Below are 25922 nucleotides of genomic sequence, written 5' to 3' on the forward strand. Positions count from 1 at the left end.
ATTAATAGTATGTGACAGGGCACTCAAATGTTCTGATACCTTTGGGGAAATTTTGGCCGCAATTAACTATAGTTTGCTAATTTTGAATTTACAGTTTTTTCCTATTACTTAAACTATAACGAAATGGGGACAAGCACCTTTGCCTTGGTGTAATTAAAAATGAAATTATGTCAGGAGCCTGTGTTTAAAAAAGGGACTTCTATTTGTTTTACCACCAAAAGGTGGCGTCCTACCCCCATGCCCTTTATTTAAAAACCCTTCTTGCTTTAATTTAACAAAAAGAAACTTCCAGTTGATTACTGATAAAGAAATGAAAATGTGGTCCCTATGAATGTAACATGACAGTGTTGAAAATGAACTATATGTTAAACTGCAGTTAAGTTTCCCTCTAATGTAAACCAAGTGGACATGGAATTCTTTAATAAGGCGGCACATTAGACAGTATTATGTACAAAATTGGGTACAATATATCATGGGATTTACAACCAGGATTTCCTTTTGTCTGCAAAACTTGTTGCCAATCTGATTTTGGTCCCCCCCGCTTTCAAGTGAATGTAGAATTTAAGGCAGTTAAAATGCAGGATAAGATGAGTGGCAATCTAAAGATCTTTTTAGCATGGCAATACTAATAATTTTTTAAAAACTCACTGTTCGATCTGAAAAGCCAGATCAAAGCATGAATTGTTCTTTACAGACGGTGCATAAATTTGTCACGTTGAAATAAATTGCTATTCCCCTGAGTTATAATTCTGCAATGCGACATATACCATAACATGTTATATCTGGCTTAAACATTGTAGAAATGAAAAACAACAACCCCCCCGGCACCCCATAGACTGGCTACTTTGTAGATTTCAATTTAATTCCATGTGAATTCAGCATATGGAATTGCCAGGGATGTTAAAGGGTTGTTGGGAGTATTAACTGAGTTGCCATAAAGCTTCTACATCATTGTCTAGTTCATGGTAAGCATTCAATAAATATTAGATGTTATTACTGACAGCTGTAGCCAGCGAGCTTCTCAAGGGCAGGAATTTTCTTTCTGTATCCCTCAGTGCCTACTGTATGGTCTAGAACATAGTAGGTGTGTCATGTCTTAATTAACATCTTGAATCAAAGACAACACAACCCTAGCCTCTAGGAAGCTAGGAAGTGCTACAGGAAGTAAAATGCATTTTCTTTATGTGGATTCTAGTCTAAATGATCTGATGGATGGTTTTGCCTGGATAGCCTGGAATCTTACACAGCATGCATTTACATGAATTCTACTATGTTGTAATTACCTTAGCGCAGTCTCCCTGTCTCTGGCTTTATTCAGTAGCATGAGTGAATTTTTTTTTTTACTTGCAAAACAGAATTTTAAAGTGGTAGTCTTATGCTATTATTGAACTTGAGATTTAGAATTCTTCTGTAAATGAATGTTTAAAAATATTTGTATAAAGACATTATCCAGAAGAATTTGTAATAACTTTTTCGGGATATTGATTATCTACAACTGCACTGGTCTCAAGACCAAGGGGACAGCACTAGTGTCCCCCTCCCATCGCCACCCCCTTCCGTTGTCTCCCTCTCTCCAAGTACTTCGTAGGAATCCACAGGAGTGGCTTTCAATTCTCATAAAGAGTTGCCCTGGTACACCACCTAGCCAGTAACTGGAAATGCTGGGAGGTTGGGGTGATGGGTCTGAAAAAAAATTATTTCTGTTAACAACAACAAGCCCTAGAGCCCTATATCTTTCTAAGTCACACCTTGGAAACAGAAAGGCTTCTTCCTCCTCTATTTGTGTTGATAATAGTGAAAGAAATGCGTGTGTCTCTTGTTTTATACATGTATATGTATATTCCAAAAACATTTCATTCAGGCTCCTAATTCACTCCTTCAAATTTCTAAATTCCACCGAACTTCAAAGCAGCAAAAAGAAAAAAAAAGTCACCTTTTCAAAGAATTGGACAAAGCTTTTTGCATGTGACTGATCTCTGGGAGAGCAGGTATTTTGTGTTAAACAACTGATTGACACGCTAGCCCCCTGGGCGTTTTCCTAAGAGAAACCATGGCAAGAACACAGCTCCCGACGCAGCCACTTTCGCCTAAAGTGGATCTAACTACACATTCCTGCAGTGACTCTGACAAGGAAGTGGGGGGAAGCGTCCCACATTACACTCTCCTGATTCAGAAATACAGGGGGAAAAAAAAACCCTCACTGGCGGGTTTCTATTTCTTGCAAACAGGGGTTTGTCCTTCTGTTGAACTTTCACCTCCCGAACTCGCCTTCTTTCATTGGACAAAGTGCAGAAAGAAAGAGGAGAGACCGAGGGAGGACGGGAGAGAAGGAGAAAGGGGGTTGAAAACACCACCCTACCTCCCCCTCCTTCAACTGTCACTGATGGCAAAACACTTTCACTTTTAACTGGAGGAAACTCACATGCTTGTCTTTCCTCTCCCCTTCCTTCTGTATTTTTAGCTCAGAAACCAAGCAAATAGCCATCGCATTCCCATCTTCGTCCCTAGTTGTTAACACTCTCCCTCTCGTTTTTTTCCGGTGTCTGAATGGGCGCCCCTTTCCCCATCTTCTGAGGAATCTCCCTCCCCCATGCCCCTCATTTTCCAGGTCTTTCTTGCCTGATCCCTCTTCTGCCAGGGACTGCTCTGGCGTTGCCTTCCTCTCTCTGGTCTGCGGGACTCTGCCTCCTTCTCCTCGTCCCCATCTAGCCTGTACACCCCTCACTCCCACCTCCCTGTTCCCCTTGCCCCCAATCCCCGCCCCACCCCCTTGGCAACTGCGATTTTTTTTCTTTTTCTTTTTTCTTTTTCTTTTTTTTTTTTTGCTGCGAGCCTTGTTGTTTACCCAGCAGGTGGATGTGACGTCAGGGACGCACAACAGCAAAAAATAACAACATCTCCCTCCGCGACGTGTTGGCCTCTCGCGCGCCTTATTTATTTATTTGTTCCGGGAGGCCGGGGGAGGGGGGTGGGTGCCAGCGCCCGAGTGGCTCGGGGAAGGGGGGCGAGCCGGCTCGCGCTCCGGAGGTGGCTTGGGGGTGCGTAAGATGGAGAAGGGGCCCCGGCCGCAGCCCAGGGGGCGGGAGGGGTAGCGCCCCCGGCCCGACGTCGTCCGCGCCTCTGCCGCCGCCGCCGCCGCTGGCTGGGCTCCGGAAAGCTAGTCCGGAGCGGAGGAATCTATTGTTATTTATTGTGTGGCGGTTGCATGCTGTACTCGCGGCAGCCCGGCCCTCGCCCGGGAGTGCGTGTGTGTGCGCGCGTGTATGCGCGAGTGAGTGTGTGCGCGCGCGGGCGGGAGTGGGCGCGCGCGGGGAAAGGCCCGAAAACACCTTAGTTTGCACCGAGAGACCATTTGCAGCGGGTGAGTTTGTATTTTTCCATTTCTGCTCCACTTTTTCCCAAGCCGCCTCCTGCCTTGTTTCCGACCACTTTAAACAACAACAACAAAAAAAAAAAAAAAAAAAAAGAAAGAAAGAAAGAAAAAAAAGAAAAGAAAAAGAAAGAAAGAAAAAAGGAAAAAAAAAACTTCCCATCTCCCGGCTCCACGTGCATCTCCCCCAGCCCTCCCCAGAGGCAGCCTCTCTCTCCCCCGGGTCGGGGCCCGGGCTCCCGGGTGGCTGGGGGTTGCGGACTGGCGCGGGGGGCGGTGGAGGGGACTCCGGCGGCGCCCGCACTCTTGGGTGCATTTCCATAAGTCAAATGGAGTGGGGGGGGCTGCGGCGGCTGCAGCGGCGAGGAGGCGATCTCTCCTTCACCTCAGCCCCTTCACGCGTCGCTCTGCGCTCTTCACGGTTGCAGCGGGGAGAGGAATCGAGAATCCCAGGCCGCCTGGCGCAACTTTCGGTGTCCGGCGTCGGGGTGCCTGCCCAGAAGCCGGGCGGGCGCGGGGCCCGGGGCCCGGGGTCAGGTCTGCGGCGGGAGGGGGCGCGCGCCGGGTGCCTCTGGAGCCCAAAGTTTGGACTTGGAGCAAACTTTTTCCCTTCGCTCTCCACGAGTGTTTTCCCCCTCGGTGCCCCGGGGCTGCTCCGCGGGCCTCAGCGGAATGACTGGGAACGTCTGCGCCCTAGGCCCCGCGGCTGGGGACGTCTCCGGTGCCACGCACACCGTGCCCCGAACTCGGCGGCGGGGGCAGTCCTGTGCCGCACCCCGGAGCCCAGAAAACTCACACACACACCCGCGCACCTCCAGCTAGACACGTACCCCCTCGCGCGCTCGGCCCGGCGAACCCAGCCTCCCCGCGAGGGATCCGAGGCCGCTGTGGCCAGCTCGGCGGGTGGGAGTGGGAGCAGGGTGCGCTGCGGGGAGTCGCCGCGCCCGGATTCCTCTCCGCTGCATCACACGTACTTTCGGGGTATACGTCCCTCTTAAGCCTGGGGAACGGGGGATTTCCCAAGTCCCGATATGTCCTGAGACGTGCGTGAGTCGCCGAGACCCTTCGGCCCTGTCCCGGCTGCCGATGGCTCTCCGTTCCTCTGCTGCGCGCCGCTTTCCTCCCGGGCTCCCAGCGCTCCATTCCTGCCCCGCAGAGAGGATTCAGCTGAGCCAGCCGGCGAGCCGGGCGGGTGTGCGCTTCGGGTGGGGACCGCGGTGGCGGCGCCGGGAGCCGGAGGAGTTTGCCAGTTGCCGCGGGGTCGCGGTCATTCGCTGCCTCCGCCTCCCCTCGCCTCCGCCTCCCGCCCCCCTCCTCCCCAGATACGGCCGCGCTCGGAAACTTTGATTCCTTCTTCTTTTTGGCCCTCGGCTAGTCCCCCTCCCCACCTGTTGTGAGCTCCGCCTCGGTCCCCGGAGACTGGTGGTGACACACGCGGGCGCCGGGGAGCTTCGCGCCCAGAAACAAAGTCTCAGGCCCCCCTCCCAAGTGTTTGCTTCGAAATCGCTGCCTGCAACCCGCCCCCCCCACCCCCGATTGCGGCGCAGCTCCCGCCCCCTGTGAGAATAAGGACTAAATAAACAGTTGTAACTCCAAACCTTGCGCCTGCGATCGTATCCCTATTCCACCCCTCCCCCTTTCCTCCCCCCCACCTCCTTTTTTGTTGTTGCAACTTTGTAAGATCCCGGGGAAGGTGCTGAGACTTCGGCTCGGGCCGATTTCCCGGTCTCGGGCTCCTTGCAGGGAATCCCTGGGCCACATCCTCTCTTCCCTCCACGCGCGCTCGCGGGTCCTTCGAGCCCGCCGCCCTCTCGGTCTTGGCCCCCCAGGCTACTCATTTATCCCGCCCCACTCAGTTCCCCCCAACCTGCACCGGGAAGATTTGCTGAGGGTCGCCCCGGTTTCTTGTCGACCGCAGAATCCGAAAGTTTGCAAGAAGAGGATAGCGCGCGGCGAGCCAAGCGGGCAAGGGGCAGCGGCTGCGGCGCCGGGGACCATGGTGCTGCCGGCGCCTCCTCCGCGGGCGTGAAGGCGGCACTCCCACTCCCTCCCCGGACTCCGCGGGTAAGTCGAGGCGGCCGCGGGCGGGGGCGCAAGGGCCGGTGACACCCTAGAGCTTCGGGCTGTACCCGGGGGCTCTCTGCGCCCAAAGCCCCAGCATGGGCGGCGCGAGCGCAGCGATCTGGCGCCGGAGCCAGGAAATGTGCCCATCCTCAAGCCGGTAGGTGCTTTGAAATACTGGACTTTCTCCTTTTTTCCTCTTTTCTTTCCGAAATCCGAAAATCTGGAGATCAAAGTTTAGCACGGAGTGTAAAGTGCTCTGATAAAATACGATGACATCCCTCGCTCCCCTTCTCACCCCACTCCCCCCCCCACCCCTTTTTAACTGTTAATTATTTCCAAGTCATTGTGTCCAAATACCCTTGCCGGGCTGATTACAAAGTGTATTGATTTAGTCTGGGCTCATCCTACACGTTCGTCTTAATTCCTTTTCCTTTTGCTAGACCAGAAAACCCGAAATGAAACTTATTTTCTTCCTCTGAGCCCCGCCCCCTACCCCCCAGCCCTCAGCTGTGAGGCTTGGGCGGAATAATGGAATTAATATAAACATTTCATTTGGTTGCATTTGAGCTTTTCCAGCCCGTTTATGAGGGGCTGGTGTTGCTCATGTCCGGTCACAGGTATTTTCCAAGTTCGAGTTTCCCTTTTTGTTACTGCTCTTTAGACAGGAATGTTGGAGGGCCATTCTGTATTCCCCCTGAAAGGAGTCTACACATTGAAACCGTCTACACTTTACCTTTGGTTGTCCGTAGGCTTCAGGATTTAGGGCTGGCACAATAGCTGAGTTGAGAAAACCTGAGGGATAGTTAAGAAATTTTTCTCCTGCTGAAAATACATTGAAGAATATTTCCAAATTTCTATCTTTCATCTCCCTTCCCCTCGTTTTTTCCACAGTGAGAATCAATTTAGGGAGGGATGTCTTAACTAGAATTTGAAGAGAAACAGTAAGAGTTCAGGTGTTTCCTACCAAGGGTTATCCTGTATAATTGAGACACAGGAGTTCCTATTATTTTTGATTCCAGAGAGAAATGTATTGAATCTTTTTGAGAATTCCACTAGAGTTTTGATTCTCAAAGTGAAAATACCCATCTCTTTAAGGCCAGGAAAAGAAAATTGGGCTCACAGTTTCAGAGGTCAGGAATGAGTCTTTTGCATCTCTGAAAGGTCTCATAATCAAAGAGTATTAAAAATATTAAAAGGAACTCAACTAGTTCCATTCAAACGGTGTCAGCTAAAATCTCAATGCAAAGGGGGGAAAAAAGGTTTAACATCTTGTCACTGGCTGCACCCCACTTCACCCCCCCTTAGTCTTTGGATTAGTCATTGTATGAGAGGGAGAAAAAAAATCAGGTTTTTTTTTTTGGAAAAGTAAAGTAAACAGCCTCCAACTGCTGAACCTTGACAACCCAAATTAAGGAAGCAGGAGAGATCAAACAGAACTGCTGCTGGGTTGTTGTCAGGAGCTCTACACGGAGAACCCTGGACTATTCGATCAAGCAGCAAAGCTATATATTCACTAATGCAGAAATGGACCATTGCGAATGCTGATCTTTGTTGTGCAAGCAGAGGCTTGCTTGGAAGGAAATATTCAGCCCCTCTCCAGGCAGCATTTGAGTTCCTTATAGATGCTGAGTAGCTAAACAAGTTATTTTTATAATGCATTCTTATTTATGAAGAGAATGTACCCAAAAGGGCATTAAAAGGATAGTAAGTCTTCTGGAGGTTGTCTTGCTACCCAGAACTGTGCAGTGGAATTCTTTTTTACCAACATTAGACTCCTACACTAGAGTTAGATAACGTTTTCTCACATCAAGTTTAGAAGATCTGCCTTGTCAGGGAAGCCAAGGTTTTGTATGTGAGGGTTGAAATCTGATGTGAAGCTTAAAAAAAAAAAAAAAAAAAAAATCCCTGGTGATGAAGTTTTGTGTCAGCCCACTCTTGGAATTTAAAAAGGCGAGAGGGAGCATTCTCCAGATTAGACATAACCTCTTTTTTTAGATTGACATTCAGCATGACCACGTTGCTACTTTTATTCAAGTTCTCTGTAACTTGTCCTTGCTTGTTGTCTAGGAAAATTTAACTGCTTTACATTTTTAAAGGGAGTAGTAACAGTAATTACTTTAGCATTTTGTTTTCACAGGTTTATCAAAGTATAATGAAAGAAACATCAGCTTTTCAAATTAACTGCCTCAAATTAAGGGGGTTGTATTGCTGGAGACCTGTGAAAGATTTTGTGTTTATATTTAAATGCTGGAGTATAAACTGTGTAACACTTTTTTTTAAGCTATAAACTATCCCCAAATTAAATGTCATTTCAAATTAAGTTAGAACAAAGTAGGAAAAAGGACAACTAAACACAGAGAAGAATAAAAATAATTGTCATTGAAGGATTGCATTTGTAACGAACAAATGTCAATCACATAGTAAGCACTTTGTGTTTTTTTTAAGTCAGAGTTTCATAACCAGAGTGCCCAACATGTTTCAAAGTCTGTAGCTTTTATTGGATATACCTTTTATTGTATCATTAAACAATGTGAGTTAAACATACACATGGATGCTATTAGGCAATTTTCTGCAATATGTAATGTTTTTTAAAAAGCTGTAAATACTTTCTAGTTAAATCATTTGTACCAACAATAACAAAAGTTAACTGGGTTAATGTTGAGCCTGGGCATGGTTTTCTGTTACTAAGTTTTTCCTTGCTTCCTTGCTTCTCTTAAGACTCTAGCCCCGGCCTTTGCATTCGGAGGCTCTACTGAAGGATAGGTCTGTTCTCAGCAGTTGTTTAAATTAACAGAAGACTTGTGATATTTCCTCAACAAATATATATATACCCCCCACGTCCAATGCCAACATAAAGGAAGAGAAGGGAGTATAGAGCCGATGTGACAACTTATTCTGAACCCAGCTTCCTCTTTGCGGCCAATCTTATTGTGCTGTTGATTTGGTTTTCAGGTTTTACTTAAGATGCAAACTCACTTTTGAAATGTTATCTTGTAAAGAGTCTGCATCCCGCAAACGCGTGTGTGTTCAATTTAGGTATTATGAAGTACTGATTACTTTTCGGTGGGGATGCCAAGAATATTTACTGGGCATTGCAAGGATTCTGTCTTTTAAAAATAATCTTAGGTACCCATTAATAAAATTTAAATAGATTGCAGGCTGTCAGAAAATAGTATAAATTTTGTTTATGATTCAGTTACTTTAAGGTACTTACATTAAAGAAACTCATTTAACCCCTGACTGAAGAGCATTAAGTGGGGAGGCAAGCCCTCCAAAGAGCTCCTACTGCCCTTTGCTCTCCCGATAATCTTAAATTACTACAATTTAATTGCAACTTCAAGGCACCGAGCAGGAGCTGGTTCTCTATGGCTGAAAAGGGGCTTCCAGAGCATAGCTAGATTTGCACAGGTGGTATTTTTGTTTCTCAAAGAAATTTTTTTGCTTGGGGCTTTTTCTTTTCCTTTCTTATCCTGTTAGGTGTCATACTCCTTTTATAGAATTCTGTCACAGTAAATGTCATTTTTGCTAAGCCAGCAGTATTGTTCTTTTTTTTTAAGTATGTTTTTTTGGACCTAGAGTATATAAAGGTCTCCAGCAAGTAGGGGTTTGTCTTCTAAAGAAAGAACCTTAAGAGAGTCATCTGCTGAATAGACAGGTGAACTTTATACACCAGCCAACATGGACTTTTACTATTTGTAGGGGATTTTTTTTTTCTTTAGTTGATGGTAGTAATCCCACCAGGTGATCAAACACTGAGTGTGTTAATCAAGCCAGCAAGCCAAGTAAGTTGGGCTGGTGTGATTTCTAAACGATCTTCCCTGTGCCTTGTTACACTGGTCTGTGAGTCACTTTGCCATACGTGTGCCGTCCAAGGAACCATCTTAAACTGATTTTTAAAAATCTTTCTCTTCCTTGGTGCTTGGCTGAATTAAGGGTAGAGGTTCCGAAAGCTAGAACGTCAGAGGGCCATGAGATGAGGCAAATTCCTGAAACAGGGAAACCTGACCAAATATGGGGTATCTTATGCATGACACTTGTTTTTTTTTCCCCCTGGGACCCACATAGTTTATTTTGATGTGCATGTGATGATGTGGTTAATGGAAATTAAGCAGATTTGGCTTGTGCTGCCAACCTAAAAATAAATGTTGTGAGGAACGTTTGATTTCAAGAAGTGCTTTGGTTTTGCATCCCATAGATAATGTTCTTGCAATAATGGCTGCCAAGGCTGGTATTCTGCAAAGAGGAAGTACAGTGGGGTAAAGCGCATGGCAGTCAGGGAAGACAATTTGACAGTGTTCTTTGTTTCTTTAATATATTACTTTTATTAATTACAGTCAGTTGGGGCTAAGGCATTTTTCGGGCCTTATTTAGAAGTCAGCTCCCATTCACAAGAAGGTTGTGCCAGAAGCTGCATCCCTTTGCTCGTACTGTTTTACCCAGTCATGAAAATCTCTTGACCGAATTAGCTGGAGGATGTCTCTGCAAGACTTGTGTTTCTTTTTGAAATCCCCTGACACCAGTTTTTAATACATGCCCTGCCTTGTGTACAACAGGTGTTTGGTAGTGATTTTATGAGATCGAAAGTGAGAAAAACATTTCCTACCAAGCCAGCCACTGGGAGAACTGGCTGCCTGAAAGAAAGAATCTGGAACTTGAATATGCACATAGATGGGTTTTTCCGTATGACCCTCCCCAAGCTATTTGCTTTTAAAAAAGTGGGGGAGGGGCTCCATTTTGTGCCTCGATATTTGCCGTTAAGTTGTAGTAATTTAAGACTATTGGAAGAGTGCAAAGGGCAGTGGAAGCTTTTTAGTGGTCTTGACGCTTGAAGCTGCTCACGTGTGGGGTTAAATTAGTTTCTTCAATCTGAGTACTTAAAGTAACTAAATCGTAAACAAAATTTATATTAGATCCTGACAACTAATAATCTATTTAAATGACATTAGAATATCTGGACAAAAATTTAATTAAAGACAGAAGTACTGTCAAGCCCTGTAAATATCTTGACAGGTCTACTCAATTGGAACTGATATCACGAAATATTTACATATGTCTGGTGTGTTCAGGAACATCTCGGCAGGGCCTGTGCAAAGCTAATTGCACTTTCTTTCCAAATCACATTTTCAATAAAATAGGTTCTTTTTTTTTTTTTTTTAAATAAAGGAGCATGAACACATGCAAAATTGTGTTCAAGTGTTCTGTTTACTATTTAGTTCTCGCTACTCAGGACCCCTCTCAGATGGGTTCTTTTCCTCTAACTGCTGCTAATTCAGACACAAAGCTGAAATGGAGGAATCACTGATTAGAAAGCTCATGTCATTCTGTTTTATTTCAATAGTTTGAAAATATCTGGGGCTAGCATGTTAGAGGACAATTTGCTCAGGGGAGGAAAGTGGACCTGAACCTGACATTATTGGGTCCCTGTTTGTATTAAATAGAATATACTCACTTAGGATGGGACAGAGATGTTTTCCTGAATTTTATTTTTGGATACAGACTTACTTATTAGTAGTCATTCACGTGGACATTCACAGTTTGCCAGATTCTCTGGTTTTAGCTAATTCTGTGATCAGCTTTATTGGCTAGGACACTGAATAACAGTCCTAGCGTCAACTCAGAAGCAGAATTTATGAGGTTTCCTTTTCTCCCTCCTGGCTCTGCAGTTGAATTATAATGTGACTTTTCTTGCTCCTGGTTCCTTGTCTTTGAATTAGGGGGAGTGTTTAAGATATGTTCTTCGAGCTTAAGGATCTAAGGGCACCGGGGCTATGTAGTTACTCAGACTTTTAAAGACGTTCTTGGTGCTCTCAGGACAGTGACTGCAGCTCCTGGGGGGAGGGAGTGATGTGAGTTTGGCATGAGTTTCTCCTGTCCCAGAGCCTCTCCCCTGAGTTGGTGATGCCCCATCAGAGGAGCTGGAGGCTTCCTCTCCCGGGGACAGGTAAGCACAGAGGTGGAGGCGGATACTCCTATGCGAAGTGGAAGAGGGCTGTTGTTGGTCCGAGTTCAACATGTTTCAAAGCGAGTTCCCATGCTCACCTGCTTCCAGGTCATTGTGTGTCTGTGCGTGTGTACATGTTAGGGGCGATTTGTTAAAACACAGATCCTTCGATGAGAACTTTTGCAGACAGACGTGCGAATGTGCATTGTTCACAGATCTCCCCTGGGGTAATTCTGATGCACACTAAACAGAGACCCATGGACCAAGTGATTTCTGCTCCTAAAGATTGTGGAACTGAAATCTTTATCTTCACTTGGATTTTACCGACTAATTTTTTGTTTTATCTTGAGACCTGTGTTCTTTTTAATGTGTTTGGATTTCTATTAAGAATCAAAGCTGGTGGTTTTTAAGTATGCACGAGGATTGGAATCGCAGCAGAGCTGTCATTCCAAACACAGACGTAGTCGCGGTGTGCCTGGATGTGCCATATCGGGGGTGGGGGCAGCCTTTGCATTTCTGAGTAGCTCCCCGTGTGATTCTGATGCCCACCAAAGTGGGAGAACTGGACTCCTCAAAGATCAGCATTGGAGGAATCTTATAACTCTTCTTAAGGGTTTAACTTTACTCTTTGGACTTCATGAAACCTAAGAAAGGAATATGGGTTCCCTTGCCAGACTCAAGCACCAAAAGAAACATTAGGTACTTAGAGAAATAGAGGCAGAACAAGAGCCTCACAGTTCAGGTGAGTGGTAGAAACAATGTGGCACATCGGTCGTTCTCACCAAGTACCAGGCATTTCTTTTCAAATTATGCCTCGCTTGCCTCCATGTTTCCAGTGGGCGTTGTCATGTTGTAGCTACCAATTAGTGTCAGATGGCTTGCTGGAATTTTTTTTTTCTCCAAGTATTTCATCTTAATTTAAAAATCTGACCTGTTTACCCATTAGATTAACCCTGCTGGTCTAAGTACGTTGATTTTCCTAGGCATCTTGGGAAATTCTCTCTCATTGTATGGTGATGGGGCCTGCAGGAATATTGATGGAAGTAGCCTCACCAAGGATGCCACACAAATAAAGCAAGCAGAATCCTAAGACAAATGCATCCTCCAAGATTATGAGATAAAGGAAGATAAAATGCTAAGGAGGCTTGTTTAACTATTCAGGGCTTCAGCTAAAGATCTCTCCACTAAGATCAAAAGAGTTATTTAAATAAAAGTTGTATAGATGTTTTTCATCTGTATTAGTAATATACCTTTTTTTTTTTTTTTTTTTTTTTTCTTTTTGCGGTATGCGGGCCTCTCACTGTTGTGGCCTCTCCCGTTGCGGAGCACAGGCTCCGGACGCGCAGGCCCAGCGGCCATGGCTCACGGGCCCAGCGGCTCCGCGGCATATGGGATCCTCCCAGACCGGGGCACGAACCCGTATCCCCTGCATCGGCAGGCGGACTCTCAACCACTGCGCCACCAGGGAGGCCCAGTAATATACCTTTTGAAGTTACCCAGCAATAAAGTGTTGGTCCAAAACGCCCTCACCTAAAGTAAAACATAAAAAATTGCCACTTGACTTTGGGTGTGGCTTCATTTTAATAGATAACCAAAAAGTTGGCACTTGTTTCTATGTCTCGAACTTCACAGTTGCTTGGGCTCTGGGTTTGGGTGGCATTTGGAATATCCCTGTAATACAAAGTTCTCTTATTTCTGTTCAGACCCTGAAGGGCTTAAAAAACAACCTCTGATGGGCCAAGTTTTAAAACTAGAGTGTCTCTAACTTTGCATGGAGGTTTTCTATAAAAGATGAAAAACGGGACTGGTTGAAAAACTAGAAAGTGCATCGTCGAGGCTGCATGGTCTTACTGTAACTGTCAGCAGTGGATGAAATCTACAGTGTGACGTTAAATCACTCTGCCTTGTTTGTTGAAAAGATGTTAATCATTTCATTAAGAAAGATTAAGTAATTAACTGATTTATCATTAGGGAATCAATGACGACCCTTTCTAGTGACGTATTACAGAAATTTTCTAATAGAAAGTTTGCTGCATTTAATTATTTGGAAGAAAGTTAGTTGAACCTTGAGAAGCGGGGGTTGGGTGGGACCTCTTTAGAGAATATCGCTGTCCACATCCAACTGTCAGTAATTTTGGAGAAGATAGTCTATTACAGTGGAAAATGGTTCAATCTGGGGTTTTCTCTTAGGGGCTTCGTCAGGCGTGTTGTTGCAGACCCGCTGTTTTGCATGCCTTCTCTGGGCTTAGGGAAGGGTTCAGTCACTTAAATGTGTTCATCTTATTTTCTAAGTAATGGCTTTTGTTGCAGTATGATGGCCTGTTGACAGTAAACGCGCTGTCCTAACTTGGGTAAGCTTACAACAAATTCTTATACTTGTAGGAGCAAGTCATCCTCGCTGCTGACTGGGGATGCTTCTCCCTTTTGTCTTACTGTCCTTAAGGCAACAGCAGCACAAGGTTTAAATATTTGGGGATGGGGATGGCGTTGTGGATAGGGTGTGTGTGCGGGGGGAGGAATCAACTCCCCATCTGGCAAAACATTTACCTTAGAGCCCTTTGTCCCCAGATAATACATAAGTTGTGATTCTAGCTCATTCTTCCTGTGTGTGTATTTGCGTCAACTCACAATTAAAAAGATACTTAAAGAGAGATGTCGTTTCTGTGTTTGTTTTTGTTTATTTCAGTTAGGAAGCAGGACAGTGGCTTTTACTAGCTACAGAAATCATCTCTGTGGCAGAGAGGACTTTTCCCTGGCAGAATACTGAGGTGGGAAAGTTCTTCAAGGTAGTTGTGAGACTTTTGAAAATGGTGCAAATGGAGTTTATATGGGGGTTTTGGTATTGTAACAAGTGCCCCAGTTGTTGAATAAAATGCGATGCCTTGGCCTCAAGCACTTTGATCTGTGAGTTGAGAGAGACTTTTGAGGAAGGAAATCTGGCAGATATTTACAAAGCAATTTCTCTTAAAACTATGCACTTACAGCTTTCGATTTTTGTTATGAAATGTGTAAGACACCAAAAAAGTGTAATTCAGAGAATAATTCAATGGGCCCCCATGTACCTGCTGCTCAGCTTCAGAAAGAATGTATTTCTGATCCAGGTTGAAGAGGCTCCTGGCATATCTTAGCCCAATCCTTCTACCCTGGAGGTGACCTCTGCTCTCAGCTGGCTGTTTTCCACCCCATGGCTTTCATTATACTTTTAATACATATGATTGTATTCCCCCAAATATAGGGTCTTCTTTTGCGTGTTCAAGATGTGTTTTGATGCTATCCTCCTATATGTGTTCTTTAGTAACTTGGTTTTTTTTTGTTCGGTACCATTAGTAAAATTCATTCATATGAATGCACGTGGCTGTAGTTTATTCATTTTTCCGTGTGAACCTTTTAAAGTGCTGAATATTAATTCAAGGCAAGCTCTTCACGCTTGAATTTAAAACCCAGCAGCGTTCTGCCGTCCTGTACATTGAAAATGTAGGATGGATGTGAAACTGTCAGTCCTGGCCACATCTTCATAATATGCTCATTTACCAGTGTTTTTTTGTTCGTTCGTTTGTTTTGTTTTGTGGGGGGAGGGAAAAACTTTAAAGTCACACATTTACCAGGGAATTTGTTTTCAAAAAAATAATAAATCAAGTGGCTGATCTCTTACATTGAAGGAGGAAAAAACAAAACAAGACAGACGAGGCATTCATTTGAAGGATCCTAGCCATTTTCTCATTCTAATTTTAAAGACTTGGTTTAGAACTTCACAGTTACATATGCAGGGTAGCAAGTTAAAAAGCGATGTTTAATTAACAGGCACTTTATACTTCTGTATTCTTGTTATGATATAAGCACCTTGTTCTTCAGAGTAGAAAGTGATTTCTGCATATTTTCAAGGACTGGCATCTTTATGGTAAGAAAGCCACATAAATAAAGATATACTTAGATGAAAATCGGAACATGTTTTTAAAATAGTGTGTGTCTCCTTTCAGCTCTGTTATCAAACTTGCTGCCTAAGCCGGAGCTGGTGCTCTGTGATTATGCTAATGACCAAAAGAATCGATGATGCGGAACTAGATGAAATCAGTGGTATAATCGGAGAGAGTTACCAGGTTTTTTTTGTCATTAAATTTAGTGATAAATAATACACTGTTCATTTTGAGCAGAGAGAACATATTTAATTCTGATGTGTACAGAGTATCGATTTAGTTAGGCTTATGGCTGAGTAAAACGATCATCTTTTGTAATTTCAGAGGAAAGATGAAAGGCATTTGTGTCAGCCTGGCTGACTGACTCGGGCCATAGAATTGTTTACCTTGACCAGCCAGGGAAGGGTGGGAAAACTTTTTTTTTTTCTCCTCCTAGGCAACTTGGATATTTGTCCTGACATTTTATTAGGAATATCAGGTACTCAGTAAATAGCATAAATGACTGGGGATGTTAAACAAAATGAGTGTAAAGGTAGATAGTGTTTCCCTCGAGAAGGGAGAAAAATATAACAAAGGGGAAATGTTTGGACAAAGCTCTTTTTAAAAGACGGGTGTGTGTTAAGCAGGGCCCATTAGAGTCAGTGTTGCCCATTAAACAATGGCTTTAATTTAAAAAATTTTTGAGTTTCTCATAACAAATAAAGTTATACTTGGTAACGGTTTATTTAAGGAGGAGTCATCCTTGTAACTTAGCATCTTTTTCCAGGTTCCTGAAACCTTGGGGGAAAACACTGGCGCCGCCTCCTTTGTTGCAAAGGGGTTTCTAATGCACTTCTCCCTAAAAGACATGCTTCCCTGGGTAGAGTCAGCAGTCCTTTTACTACTGTACAGCAGTACCAAGTGATAAGAGAGAAAATAAAAGAGTAATTAGCTATGTTTTATAGGACGTAAAGAAAGGGTGATGGAAGTCTATAAAAGAAGAAAATCAGATCAAAGGCCGCTGTGATGTTATTTTTTGAAAACGCAGTGTAAAAACGGTTCTCTTAATAGCAGAGACCCCCATCCTGGCTTGACCAGCTGTGTTCTGCCATTTTCCTTTCCACAGTCCTGTCCATCCTTGGTTGGGTCTTACCAGCCATACCATCTGCCATTCCAGCGGCGGCCGTTTCGGTGGGAAAGCAGGCCAATTGGGTCAACTTTTGTGATCTGGCAGATGTCCACTGGAAGCTCAGATCAGGTCAGGCTCATTTTTAGGTGTGTCCAAAGCCAAGATTTCAACTTGGTGAAAGGCTGTGGAATGTATTTCCCAAAGTGGTGCCCAAACTCTGTTCTTTTTTTCTTCAGCTGCCTCCTTGAGCTGAGATGATTGCTTAATGCTCTTAATTATGCTGGATCCCTCTGTATTTTCAAACACCTGTGCGTAATTCAGATCATGGGTGGTCACAGAGCCTGGCTCACTGGAGAGCTTCGCCTTTGGAATGGGGAAATCCCAAGGAACCTGACCATGGACCGTGTGTTAGGGGGCTGAGTAGCGGCTTAAAAGGATGGAATGTTTCCCTTGAACTTCCATGGTGCCATGTGAAAGATCCTTAGTCATTGGGTTGGGGCGAGTCTTAGAATGAATACCTCAGAAACAATGTTTTAAAAAATAAACTCTCATTCATTGCTGGTGGGAATGCAAAATAGTAAGTCACTTTAGAAGACCATTTGGTGGTTTCTTATAAAGCCAAGCTTACTCTTACCAGGCGATCCAGCAATCCTGGGTCCTTAGTGTTTATTCAGAGCAGTTAAAATCTTAATGTCCACTCAAAAACCTGCACGTGAACATTTATACCAGCTTTGTTCATAATTGCCAAAACTTGGAAGCAGCCAAGGTGTCCTTCAGTACGTGAATGGATAAATACTAACTATGGTCCATCCAGACAATGGAATGTTATTCAGCACTAAAAAGAAATGAGCAGTTAAGCCACAAAAAAACATGGAGGGACCTTAAATGCATATTACTAAGTGAAAGAAGCCAATCTGAAAGGGCCATATACTGTATGATCCAAATTACATGATATTCTGGAAAAGGCAAAGCTGTGGAGATAATGCAGAGATCAGTGGTTGCAGGGTGGGGGGAGGGAGAGACCAATAGGCAGAGCTCAGAGGATTTTTAGGGTAGTGAAAATACTCTGTATGATACCATGATAGTGGATGCATGTCATTATACATTTGTCCAAACTCATAGAATGTACAACACCATGAGTGCAATTGCACACTGGACTACAGTCTAGTGTAGACATCACTTTGATATGCACTGGGAAACTGAAAAATTTATGTGACTTGCTTTATTGTGATATGCGCTTTACTTTGGTGGTCTGGAACTGATCCTGAAATGTCTTTGAGGTGTACCTGTACTTGGTCTTCCAGTGCATGCATTTATATTTTCTTCCTCTGCAAAGAAACCCCATTTTCTGGAGGACAGCACCATCAGGACCAACCTGTGTCTCTGATGTTTGTAACATATATGAGACCAGGGGTACATACAGGCCTCTGGAGCTGTAAGCTTTTTCTCTGGATACACGTGTTATACCCGTGTGTGTATACACTTGCGTGTGTACATGTTTGGGAGGTTTATATTATGAACGAAATAAGATAAGGTTGAGGATCTGGAATTGAGTTTTAGTGAGTGGTTCAGATTTTCTCAATCCTTCAAGGTTAGAAGTGCCTGGGTCCCATTATTTCCCCATGAAACCCACTAGTCACATCTTTCCTTTTCCACGGGCTCTGATGGTCGTACTAAGCACATTTTGGTTTGCAGGTTGGAGCATGGATTAGGTGTGAGGTGAAGACACGCTTGCTGTATGTATTAAATATCAACTTTTGAGAATCTGTGACAACCAAGCCAGGTTACCTAGAGTGTAAATAGCCTGTGAAGCACGTTATCTGTAAAAAAGTAGAAGTAAAATCCAAGTCTTGTAAAACTTTTGAAAATTCAAACATCAAACTAAAAGTGAGAGTGGACCAGCTATGGGATTTGTGGGCCCGGTGCAAAATTAAAATGGGGGGGGGTTCCTTGTGAAATACTGTGAAATATTAAGAATTTCAAGATGGTGACAGCAAAACATTAAACCAAGTTGGGGCCCTTCAGAGCACGGGGCCCTGTGTGACTGCACAGGTCACACCCCCATGAAGCTGGCCCTGCTTGGGATTCATACACTGTCTTGAAGGGCTTTGCGTTTTTGTACCAAGGTTTCCTCTCCTGCAAGACAAGAGGACAGGGCTGGGACAGACGTGGCAGGCTCAGCCCCTCCTATGCTGCTCACTCAGCGATCTTGACTTTCTCTCTATTACTGAACCCAGATTGGGTTGCAAATCCCTGTGAAAGCACATTCCTCTTCCTGGGTTGTAAGATCCATTGAGTGCAAAATATTGGTCATCCTGTGCACGAGGTGTTCTCTGCAGGCATTTTGCAAGGTCCTGTGAGGGAAGCCAGTCCTGTTCATGCTGTTCTTTTCCTTCTTTGTCTTTTTCTTCTCTAGCCCTCCTCCCAGTGGCTTGATGCTTTGATTGTACCTTTGCTCCCTGTCACCTTCATTGCTTTTCGTTGTCACCTGCCCTTGGCTTCATCCTGGGAGAGGTCTGCTGGACCTAAAATCTGAAGGCAGCCTCAGAAAAGAGTTTTTGCTCTTGTTAATTTTTTAAAAATTTATTTATTTTATTTATTTAATTTTGGCTGCGTTGGGTCATTGTTGCTGCACACGGGCCTTCTCTAGTTGCAGTGAGCAGGGTCTACTCTTCGTTGCGGCGCACGGGCTTCTCATTGTGGTGGCTTCTCTTTGTTGCAGAGCACGGGCTCTAGAGGCACAGGCTTCAGTAGTTGTGGCACGTGGGCTCAGTAGTTGTGGCACATGGGCATAAGTAGCTGTGGCATGCGGGCTTCAGTAGTTGTAGCTCGTGGGCTCTAGAGTGCAGGCTTAGTAGTTGTGGCGCACAGGCTTAGTTGCCCCCACGGCATGCGGGATCTTCCTGGACCAGGGCTCGAACCCGTGTGCCCTGCATTGGCAGGCAGATTCTTAACCGCTGTGCCACCAGGGAAGCCCTAAAGTGTTAATTATTAAACAAGCAGATTCTGTCTGGAGGTGCATGGGTTGATTGCCTTCAGGAACCTCAGTGAACCAGGCCCTATGTCATGGAGATGTGATTGGCTCAAGCCACACAAAATGCAAAGTTCATTTTGTGGCCTGTTGTACTTCTGCTTCGGATGGTCAGGACATCCTTACTGATGAAGATTAAATGCACTTCTCCAAGGTGGTTCAACAGGGTTTGAAAAAAAGAAGGGATTTTTTTTTTTTTTTCCTGCCGTACCAAGTTGTAGAATTTCAACCTAATGGGATGACTCTGGAATGTTCTACCTTGGGCCAAGTGGTGTTTGTTCTCTCCTGAAATTCGCACAGATCCCCTGCCCCTTGGTAGCTTCGGTGTCCTGAGCGAGTGACTGAGTCTTTGGGACTCGGTGTGTGTTAGTGGCAGTGACGGTGCTGGGGTTTGGACCAACAGGAGGCATAAATCAGCAGATGTATGCAGAGCACGTAACAGAGCTTTTGGCTGGTCATAAACACTTGGATTTTTGGTGATGGTTTATTATTAATAAGAGTGATTCCTGTTATCTAAATTTGTGGTTTTTTAGAACCTGGTCTTGGCAGTTCACTCCCTCCTTTAAAAGGTATGATAACAAAAGTTGGGAAGATTTAAACACTTCCCCTCCCACGCTTTCTTGCTTCCCTCCAACATTCCCCACGTTTCTCTCCCCACCGGCCTCTGCTGTCCTGCCCTCTTCTGTCGGGCACAATAGCTCTTCCTGACACAATGGCACACGACGGTTTGAGAAGGCTGTGAATGCTGGGAGGATGTTTGAGCTGACACAGGGGCCGTTTCTGGGAGCCCAGGGAGAAGGCCTGCACGTGTTTTTCTGGGGAGGGGTATGATGAGTTTGTTTGGAGCCCCCAGGGGGCCAGGCTGGGGGAGGGACTCTCCATGTCTCTGTGGCCTTCTTAGGAAGCCAAAGGTTGCCGGAAGCAGGGTGGCACCAGTGTCTGTACCCCGCCTTCGAGAGGTTGCTCTTTGACTCTACTTACGTTTTGTAAATAAGTTCATTTGTGCCCTTTTCTTTTTAGATTCCACATATAAGCGATATCATATGATATTTGTCTTTTCTGAGTCACGGATGTAGAAAACAAACTTATGGTTACCAGGGGATAAGGAGGGGAGGGATATACATTGGGAGCTTGGGATGGACATATACACACTATTATATGTAACATAGGTAACGAATAAGGACCTGCTGTATAGCACAGGGGTCCTACTCAGTACTCTGTAATGGCCTATATGGGAAAAGAATCTTAAAAAAAAAAAAGACTGGATATATGTGTATGTATAACTGATTCACTTTGCTGTATACCTGAAACTAACACAACATTATGAATCAACTATACTCCAATAAAAAAAAAAACGGCTGCTCTTTCAGAAGCATTTGAGGGCCTAGGCCTTTTTTTTCTTCCATAGAGAAGAACATCAGCTTCCCCGCCTGCAGCTCTGGTAGGGAAGGAGGAAGGGAAGGGAAAATAGGTTCCTGTGAGTGATCCCCTGTCTGGCTTCTGCTCCCCTGACAGTCCGAGGCTGTGGACATCAGAGCCTTCCTATCTGGCTATTTCCCAGATTGCCTGTTGAATTTTCTCAGCAACCTTGATTTTCACACTAAAGGGGCTGGAAATGATACTTTCGTTGGGTCAAACGTTAGACTACACAAGGGTTTTATAGTCAGGTTTGGGATTTGAATGTGTTTACGTAGTCTGTCTGTATTATTTTTCCCTGGCAAGGTGTCTGGTGTTTAGTTCCTAGGGGAACAACAGAGCTGCTCGGGACAGCTCACTACGTGCAGACCAGTTATTAACTTGTAATCCACGCACCCTTTTCGATGTCTCTATTTCTCTACCTCTGCCAGGGTGGCCGGAGCATGAGCTAGCTGTGCGCTATGAGGTTGGAAAGGGGGGAATCGCACATTTGCCAACTAATTCCCCACGGTGGTCGTGAACCACGTTAGCAGAGCTGTTTCCTATTCGTTCAGCCACACCTGTATGCAGATGGGCTTGGTCCGAACTTTTAACCGCCTCCATCGTGGTGGATGAGGGACGTGCGTGTTTGTGTATCTCTTAGTGACTGTGTAACATACAGTGGAGAAGTAAGTTATTTTACTGAACATCATGGAATTAACACATGGGTTCCTCCATTTACTCATTCATTCATTCACACATTCACTCGTTGATTTACATATTCCTCACTTGTTGTTTTATTGACCCGACATTACTACTGGGTGAGAAAACATCACTTCCTGATCCCCTGTCTCCCCAGCTTATTTGTGCACATTCTCAGTTAGATGTTCTAACACAGCATCATTTAGACTCTGTCATTATTCACAGAGGTCTTTGTCAACAAGCTTATGGGATTCATCTCGTTCCACCTTTTATTTACTAAATATATGGCCGCCCAGAAGCAAATGAGTCATCTATACACATAGTTACCATTCCCATAACAAATAGGGCTTTCGGTCGCATTTTGACTATGGACACTCCACTAGGTAGTATACCAAGTATAAGCAGCCGCCTTTTCTTTCTAGCCTGAGCACTTAATTAAAACCTGACAGATTGATTTTTCCATTAGGCCAGAAGGCAGGTGTCGTCTTGAACAATTCTTGATTTGAATTTCTTATTGAGTCTGTTTAGCTTCTTGTGGGCACACAACTCCCCCTGCCCGCCCCAAATAGATGTATTTGGTGGGGACTGTTTTACACAGTGAATTTTACACAATGAATTGGTAAAAAACAGAAGAAAATATCTTAATAGTAAGGTCCTGTTAAAAAGGTGCTGATAGGGAATTGCTTTAATGCCTGCTGTATTCTTGGCCTCTCCAGGGAATGCTGCCTTTGGAGTGATGTTGAATGGCAGTCTGAAGTCCAGGAAGCTGTCATTTCTTATCCTGTTTTTACCCCTACTGCTCCATCAGGGACAGAGTGACAAAGACATTGATGTCCACAGCCCCTAACCCCTTGGTGGATGATTTGATTTCTTTCCTTGCCTGTTTTCAGCGTCCATCCTCCCAAAATGGCACGGAACTAGCTGTCCAAAAGGATTGTTGGTCTGTTCACTGAAATATAAATCCCCACTTATAAATGTGAGAAAACAAAACAGAAGAAAAACACCTCTGCAAAAGCCATTTAACTCTAGTGGTAAAGAGTTTCATTAATTCTAAGGACACTGACTAGGCATGTGGCTCTAGTTAAGGGTATATCCAAATCCCGATCAAAGCCGTATGGGTATCGGTCATACTGTGGCTTGGTGGTTAAGGGCAGGGACTCTGGAGTTTAGCGGACTTTGGTTTAAAGAGGCTTTTTAACACTTGTTGGGTGACTTAAAGCCTATTAACCTTTCTAATTTGCCTTCATCTTTCATAAATATGTGTGTGTGTATAAGAGGATGTAATAATAGAAATTACCTCATCCGTTTGTTCTGTGGATTAATGAGATAATCCATGTAGAATGTGATGCATGGTGCCTGATAAGTAAAGGAAGGAGCTGTATGCACGTTAGCTCTTAGGATTGTGATTATTCTACCTATTGGTCAAAAGTCACATTAAATAGCTAAGATGGATACAAGATGTGGAACTTTGCAAAGATCACAGAAACCCGAAGGAGGCATACTTCGCCTACGTGGAGTGAGTCTGAACCTCAGGTTAATCAGCTTGTTGGTGTGTTTTGGAGTTTGTGTTGATTGCATTGGTTTGATCGCTTGGCTTTTGAATAAGCTCCTAAAATATGGTTTTGTCTGGTGTTTTTATTTGCTTCCGAAATTGGTGCAGGTGCAGAAAACAGGAAGCGAAACCTTAGGCGGCCCAAGGGAGCCTCATTCAAATTGTGCCAGGCAGGTGTAATATACAAGTGTTATCACCTTACTGATAATCTGGCATGCTGTGAGTATTCCACGTGCCGTGGGGATTACGGAGAGTGAAGTCATACGGCAGTTTGGCACCGACTTGCCTGGCTCCTTAGGAAGGGTGAGAGAGAGGAAAGCCCTCGTTCTCAGAGATGGTGTTCAACACCGCCTCACTCGTCCAGAGGCCCAGGCTTGCAGTTGCCTTTTGTCTGTTGGCACTTCACATTATCTTTGAGGCTGTACCCCTTGAGAGCAGGGAAGGTATCTTTCATAAATGAACTGGCACTATGTCTCTGTAGTTTAAAAGTCTACTCTGAGTTTGAGACAACATTGCATATTGCTCCATGTTCTGACATGTAGAAGAATTTGAAAGTTGAAGACCCATGGCTAGAATACAAAGCTTTTCAAATGTTTAAGTATTTGGGTAGCCCGATGGTTATATCTAAAGAAAGTGTTGTCTTTAAGGTTTAATTTGGTTCTTTGTCCTGGAGGGTTTAGGGAGAGACCATGGCTGCCTTGCCTGGGTGGCCGGGAAGGTCTCTCTCTTTGTCTTTGGCCACATGATCATCTTTGCATGTAATGCGCCCTTGGACATGCATGGAATTGTATAAAATTTGCCCAGCATGGCCCACTGTTCTGGAGGAGCTACCCCACATGTATTTCTTTGTTGAACCCAGAAGCAGGTCGCCAGGTACTATGCGTAAGATGCCCATCCGTTTCCTGCTTTCGGTAAGGGGGCATCTCAAATGATTTCTCTAGTTCCATGGAACAGCCGGAGCCTTTAGAGCTCTGCCCCCGTCCTCCACTGGGCCACAACTTTATTTCTTCTTGTTTAGCTTGATTCTTCACAGCCACTCTTTGGCCACACACACACACACACACACACACACGCTCCCTCTCTCCCTCCCTCCCTCCCTGGTTTGTTCCCACCTTTTCTCGCATGGCCAGCCTGTCTGCTTCATTCACTTCCCCAGCCTCACTCTGCTCACATCCCATATTTTCCAGATAAAGGCATCTGCCAGAGCCACAATTCTTCTCTTCCCTTTGCTCCTAAAGGAAGGGATGGGATTGGGGCTGGGGCAGGGGGACTACTTGGTTGGGAGGGAAGTACCGATAAAAGGAGAATTAAAGATAAAGGAGTGTGTTCTGGAGGGCCGCATCACATATCTGTGGGGCCCCAGGTCACTGTTCAACTTCCTGTTTGAGGAAGACCCAAGTCCACCAACAGAAAAAACAAATTATTCCCTTACTGATGTGCATCGTCTCTGAACCAGGCAGAACCAGATCGAGTCTCAGTGTGGTCTCTTAGTGTTTGGTGATCTTGGGTAGGTTTCTTACCCTCAGTTTGCACTTCTGTAAAATGGTTCGATGGTGATAATATGAACCAATTAGGGATGTTGTGGTGATAATTCACATTACACCAATGTCTAGCACGTCCTAAACCTTCCACAAAAGAAAGATAATACGAGCCCCTATTCTTCTAATGCTTGGAAGCAGCAGTTTCATTGTGCCTAGTCGAGAATCGAATAACCCAACGTGGAATACAGTGGACACTGAATCAGGCTGGTGCACATCCCCAGACGGGCACTTATCAGCCATGTGACCTTGGACAAGTTATTAACATTTCTGTGGTTCAGTTTTTTTTACCCACAAAATGGTATGATAGTACCTACCACATAAAGCTAGTGGTGAGACTTAGATAAGTTAATGCGTGTAATTCGCTTGGAACAGGGCGGAGAGTCTAGAAGATGGGGAGCCCTCAGTAAATCATAGGAGCTACTGTGGTTGCCTTGATTATGCCCGTATTGATTATTATGACTCCTTCCTATCCAAGCAGAAACAACCATTGAGAGGACTCACGTAGAACTCTTTCACATCCTTTCATCTCTTGACAGCCTGGGGGCAGACACCCAAAACTGAGACTTGGTTGGACAGTCTTGGTTTTAAACCCAAACTCCTATCATCAGGCCTGAACATTTGGCCCTTTTTCCTTTTCGTCTCGGATGGAGACACATGGAAATAGTTTGTAGCAGTTGGGTATAGGACGTTGGCTTTGCAAGTGGAGGATGAAAAGAACTTGCTTGCTACTTGCCTTAACTTATTTGCATTTTCATTCTTTCTTTCTCCACCCTCCAGGAGAAAGAAAAAGTGAAACTGATGTGGGAATACATCTTTGTAATTTCCTAAGTTAGAGGGGTAGTGAATGAAAATACTTCACAAGGTACACACTGGTGCTTGATGATGATGACTTTCATGGAATAGAATTTGATTTGCCTTGAGTGTGTCTGGGACCACGTGTAAGGGCTAGTCAGCAAATGCCAGAGCATGCAAAATGCTTAGTGTGTACAGGTACAGTTGTAATGCTTTTTTTTTTTTTTTTTTTTTTTTTTTTTGCGGTACGCGGGCCTCTCACCGTTGTGGCCTCTCCCGTTGTGGAGCACAGGCTCCGGACGCACAGGCTCAGCGGCCATGGCTCACGGGCCCAGCCGCTCCGCGGCATGTGGGATCTTCCCAGACCAGGGCATGAACCCGTGTCCCCTGCATCGGCAGGCGGACTCTCAACCACTGCGCCACCAGGGAAGCCCCCATCGTACGTTTTCTGCTTAACCTTTTGAGGAGCTGCCGAACTGTTTCTAAAAGCAGCTGCACCACTTTACGTTCCC

At 44.7% G+C, this 25922-nt stretch overlaps 1 protein-coding gene across 7 annotated transcripts in view; it reads left to right on the forward strand.

The window, feature by feature from the left end:
* The first annotated feature begins 2904 nt into the window (after positions 1–2904).
* FOXP1 (forkhead box P1) overlaps positions 2905–25922 on the forward strand; it is a 595227-nt gene continuing 572209 nt past the window's right edge. For 3 of the 7 annotated variants that reach the window (XM_082637141.1, XM_082637140.1, XM_082637142.1), the window contains exons 1-2: positions 2912–3361; positions 5289–5434. The gene's annotated coding sequence lies outside the window, so the exon portion shown is untranslated. Of the gene's footprint in view, positions 3362–5288; positions 5435–25922 lie in introns of all 7 variants that reach the window. The other 4 variants (XM_082637136.1, XM_082637137.1, XM_082637138.1 and 1 more) reach the window with 2 other exon arrangements.

The sequence above is a fragment of the Mesoplodon mirus genome (genome assembly GCF_964341445.2).
Source record: "Mesoplodon mirus genome assembly, chromosome: 12".
Lineage (NCBI taxonomy): Eukaryota > Metazoa > Chordata > Mammalia > Artiodactyla > Ziphiidae > Mesoplodon > Mesoplodon mirus.